This window comes from Pseudonaja textilis, chromosome 3 (genome assembly GCF_049901715.1).
Source record: "Pseudonaja textilis isolate UNSWEBS1 chromosome 3, rPseTex1.2, whole genome shotgun sequence".
Taxonomy (NCBI): Eukaryota; Metazoa; Chordata; class Lepidosauria; order Squamata; family Elapidae; genus Pseudonaja; species Pseudonaja textilis.
The window spans coordinates 52,196,920-52,202,505 of record NC_141992.1 but is presented as its reverse complement, the minus strand read 5'-3'; the positions used below and the strand labels follow the sequence as shown (position 1 = coordinate 52,202,505).

The 5,586-nt window shown below is 34.0% G+C and overlaps 1 protein-coding gene across 2 annotated transcripts in view; it reads left to right on the top strand.

Annotated features, from left to right (window-relative positions):
- SORT1 (sortilin 1) overlaps positions 1-5,586 on the top strand; it is a 47,311-nt gene that overhangs the window by 265 nt on the left and 41,460 nt on the right. The window lies entirely within an intron of this gene.

Here is a 5,586-nt window from a genome sequence, read left to right as displayed (position 1 = left end):
GTGAGGGCAGGAAGTGACCTTCCTGGCCGGGCTTGGGCCACGGAGGGGTACCGCTAGCGCCGCTGCCTCCGCCAAGGCTCCTGATGCAGAGCGGTGGGGCTCTGACTTTGGAAAACCGAACTTCCCGCTGGAGCAGGCAGCGTCCGGCGCAATCTCTCTGCAACACGCGAGGGTCGCTTTGGTGCCTTTGAAGTGTGTCCTCTGAACATGGGCAGAGAGCTTTATTTTTTTTTTATTTTTTTTATTTTTTTTATTTTTTTGAGAACCAACACAACAGCTGGACAAGCTTCCTTGCTTTTCGCCCTGTTTGTCTTGGACTGGGGGAACAGATCAAGTAGCCATGACGCCTGAGCAGATCGTTTGTTTGTTTCTTTTTTTGTCATTAGACAACACGGCACCTAGTGTGTGTTTGGGTGATGCATAGGTGGTAAGACAACCACACCTTTAGATGACGAGGACCCGGAAGGTTAGTTAGAGGGAGTAATAAAGTGCTTATCTCCTTTCCCCTCCTCCTCCTGCGCTAAAGGCTAGGCTGATCTTCACAGTTGTATTGGAGAAATAGGGTTGAGAAAGACGCACCGTTTCCCTTGGTAGAATAGCAGCGCCCCCCCAACCCACGACCCATTTGGAGCTTTTGAAAAATAAGGAACGATTTAGTCGGTTATGCAAACATGGATGACATTCATAAAATGCAAAGGTTGCCTTTTAGAGGGTACTAAATTCTTAGCTACTCTGGGTGTTAAAAGTAATGCTAGCTGAGTTGAGATTAGCATTTGATGGGGCATGCTACAATAAGCAGGGCCAGAAATTACTAGCTTGATTAAAATAAAAAGTCAGTTTCTATGGAGGGAAGAGTCATCAGTTATGTGATTAGGTTATTGTATTCAGGTCCTTAATCCTAGCATACACCACTGATGCTATCTGGAAATGTGAAGGTTTAATGCATTTGGTGAGCACCCCCTCTTAAGGAAGAAAAAAAAAGTTTATCAAGATAATATGACAGTTGGACATGGGAATGGCCGTTGACAGAAAGTTAACTGTTGGAAGCCATTCAGGAACAGGATAACCAAATAGGCTTTGGTTATCCTGTTCCTGAATGCAAAAGGTATAAGATTATTCTATTTTTTAATGCATGTCAAGCAGCTCTGCTAGGCATTTGAAATGGAATGAAATAGTCATGTATCAAATACTGAACACTCAAATGTCCCAACATTGGTCTCAAGGGAAATCCGAAAACCTCAAGGGAAGTTTTCTAGTTATGTTTAAGTTGATAACTCACTCAGACCTTTTCCTCATTTTTTTTGCCCTATCCTGTTAAATATCTTCAGTTTTCATTATTTTTATTTAGTATCATTTTGTTACATGTTTCCTCTTTTTAAAAACAATTTTCTAGATGCATTCTCATTTTTTAAAAACTTACAGTAAATATTTGCTTCCTATTTTTTTCTACTTTTGTTTGGTAGGTCTATTTTTCTTCCTTTCAGACAGATTGCTAATTCAATTCATCATTTATTCCCAGTATTTTGTGACTTCGATACTTCTGATATGTATAATGTGGTCTAACTTGATTACTTTCTTGGTGTATTTTAATGTCAGATAACTTGAATCCATGCATTCACATGTCTGCGTTGCTTCTCCATTCCTGTTTCCTTGTTTGTGTTTGCTTAGGTTAAAACAGAAAATCCCAAAATACGCCTACATTTTATTTCTGATTTATGGAAGGCACTTAGTGATAATAACCTTATATTATTTTCAAGTGTACATAATGTCCAAAAATAGTTATAAAAAAAAGAAAGAAAACCGGTTTGCATGCTAAACTTTTTCTCCACCTGTCAGTATTCTGCAAAAGCTCTTTCCTGTGGTAGTAGTTTTAATTTCTGTTGTGTTATTTTTGGAATTACATGGTCGCTTGCTTTTAAAATAGAATTCTAAAATGGAAAGAATAGTGAAAATCCTCTGAATTGAGAGTTTCATAAATATATATCTACCTATCTTGAACGAATTACTGTTCCCATTCCTGATTACTGTTACATTTATTCTTTGCTGTCCATATGGTTGATGCTGGTTTTCATTATTACTGTTATATATGAAAAAAATAGAGCAGTTGTTGTTCTGCCAGCGATTACTACAAGTTCTCAGCTGGTATTTTGTTAAATTCAAGTCTTTATCAGTTTTGTGAACATGTAAGACTGAAAGCTCTGTTAAACGCAGATTGGCTCAGTTGAATCTGGTTCTAAAGGGTAATGTTCTTCTGACATATTGTATAGTGTTCTTTCTCAGCAGAGGTTGTGCTGCTTTTGTATTTTGTGAATTATTACCATTAAATATATGATACAAAGTATTGATATTGATTTATTGACTATAATTTGTCTCAATGTGCTTTATCATAACTGCTTTAGAGCCAATATAGTACTTCACCGGATTTTGAAAGGGATGTACATAAACACTTTTATAGGGAAAATAATTATTATAAGAAGCAGAAATGTGTTTTTTTCTGAAAATTTTCTTATGCAAATGAGTATGATTCTAATCAACATATTCATCGCAGTATCTATAGTTAATGGCATTATACATATTGTATAGTGTTCTTTCTCAGCAGAGATTGTGCTGCTTTTGTATTTTGTGTATTGTACTTTGGAGTTTTTTTCTGGTAAATCAGAATATTGCATGTGTGTGTCAGTCTAAAAATCCTAATAGATAACTGGATCATCTGAGCCCCTCTTAGTGAACCAGAGTGGATGGGATTTCCCACACATTGTACATGTCTGTTTCATTATTTTCTGTTCCCATTCTCTAACTGACTTAGTTCTGAATATATCTTTACGTTGAACTGTCATTTTCTCCATGATCTGCAGCTGTGTTTAATATGTATGATGATCACATCAAATGGAAAGTTTATCATAGTTTGCTATGGGAAACCTTTATATTTTCTTCTTGTTGAAGTTTGTCCATTTTCATTAAGCTAGTTTACAGCATGTATTTCTAGCTTAGTTTCTCCATTGAAATACTAAGAGGAAAAGTTGAGATCTTAAGCTCAAACTCTCTTTAGTTAGGATAAGTATCAACTGTGTTAGGTAACAGTGAGTATGCATTTGTATATGTACTTCTAATAACAGTATACATGGCTGAGTTAAACAATATATAGCAGCAGAAAGAATTCTAATGAATTAATGAAATATTCTGAAAATATTAAGAAAATGCTATATTTAGTAAACCTAAAATCTTATCTGTCTTAATCTTCTGCAATGTTTAAATTTAAAAATTTTAAATTAAATTTTGTGGTTTATGTACTGCAAAACTTTCAATTTTCGAATACTTATTTATCCATCTGCAGCTAAATACTTATCTGAAAAAAATATTTACAATTCAGAAAAATCATATAATTATGTCCATGGGATATAAAAAAAAAAGTATTTTGGGATATGTGAAAAAAGAGTACCCAGTATCAGAGAATCTGTGTCCTTATGTCTAATTCGATGACATTTTGCTTTTTCACTTTTCCTCCACCTCTTGTCCATGAATTGTATTTTTTAAATTTGTGTTTTGTAACAAATCAATGTTGTTTATATATCTATTGAGAGTATTATACTGTATATCAATTTGTATCTTTGTGTATTCGTTTTCCAGAATCATTAAGGGAAGGTTGCCTCCCTACCCCCTTCCCCCAAGGTCTGGCTTTTTCTAGTTATTTTTTAGAGAGTACGAAGTAGGAAATCAGGTGAAATATTCATTCTACACTCTTGCTGGCCAAGGCGGAGATCTGGCATTAATAGAAAGGGAAAACCTGACCAACTGGTAAGACAATGGGCCTGCAATTAGAATGTTTTCTTTAGGCTATTTGTGGCATAGGTTTTACAGGATAGGAATTATGTTACAGTCAATTTACCAACTTGTTTGAAGTTTCTTTTCCCATCTTTCCTGGTTTAGGAGAGTTTAGGGGCTTTTTTCAAAATATCTTAACAATCCATTAAGATGTGTGTCTCTGGTACTATAGATATTTTTCCTAATATGTAGATAATTTAAAGCACAGTTTGGCTGATCTTAGAAAAGCTTAGCTGGATCAGACCTGGTCAATATTAAACAAGAGTCTATTAAGAAATCTTAGAGTTACAAGCCTAATCTGAGAAGTTAAAAAACATTTTGAAAGAAAACAGCTACAAACCACATCCATATTATTGCCAGGAAAGCTTTGTTGAGTAGTCACCAGTAGTAGAGATTGCTTTGAAGTAGTCTCTATCAGATCTGCCTGTATTAGATTGCAATTCCCATTGTCTCTTACCATTACCCATACTGATGGGAAATCTGAATTTAATATTTGGAGACCTGCATCTGCCCTCTTTCATTTATTCCTGTTTTTCTGATTGCCCTAAAATTTCATTGTTATTAAAGTATCCTCTATCAGTAGAGCTTTGGAAGTTGGAAATCATGTCTTGTTATGTGATGTATCTCAGATACTTAGCTTATAGTTATGATAAGCTTCTAAAAGCCATTTATTTATATTTGCTGGGATGGAATGGAATTGAGATCTTGGTTTAATTCCATTTGCCACTGAACTGTGAAATACTTGGATACTTTGCTCGCCAGTCCTTTGCCTTCAGCTTACACAAGGACATTTTTCATCTGTTTCAATGCAAAGCTTAAATGATAAAAGAGCCTCACAAGAGCTTGATGTCTCAGCACGTGAAAGAATGTGGAATTGTTTGCTTGTAGTGTCTGTTCAGTTGCTGTCATCTGTAATAGAATAGACAGTGCCTGTTAGAGGCTAGAAAACTAACAATGGCTTTCACAATGTTCTTTTTGCACATTTAAAAAGTAATAGTTAAAATTATATCTGAACCTCATGCTGCTGTCTCACACCCATTGTATCAGCGAATTAGGACTCTTCTTCCAGATATAAACAGATATTTAAAAGTGCAGCCAAATAAAAAGATAAAGAAAAAAATAAAAAATAGAAAAATATTACAAACTGTGTAAAATTAAATAATATTTTTATTAACTATAGTACTATATTTAAAGGTGATCTTATATCAGTGTACTACTTTAAAACTATTGTTATCAATAATTAGGAAAGGCAACCAATATGATAATAATAATCACAACAAACAATAGCAATTTTGGTGGAATCTGATAGCGTCTGTAGTTATTATAACAAGTAAGCAAAACCTTTTTTAAAGTTTATGCTAAAGAAAACTCGAACTTCAGATGTAGTTTAAGTCCATGTCCAGTATAGTCAATAAATGGTTTCTATTTTCTGAGTTAAGTTTAAATTCAGTATCAGATTTATTTGATCTAGCAAATGTTTTCAAATGTTATAGTGATCTCTACCCTATTTATCTTTAATTTATCTTTATATTTTTTATTGAAAAAAAAACCTTAGGAAATGGGCATAGTGTTATAAAGTGCCAGAATCCAGTATCATTGTCATAAGAATTTTTCTGGATCTTCTCAGTCTCCAAGACAATAAATAAAAAATAAAAACAGGATAAAGAATCAAATGTCATTGTTTTATTTAAACAATAAGTAATTTATTATTTAGCTAACTTGGAAACTAGTAAGAAGTAAGTAAATGTGGTATGCAATGTGTGT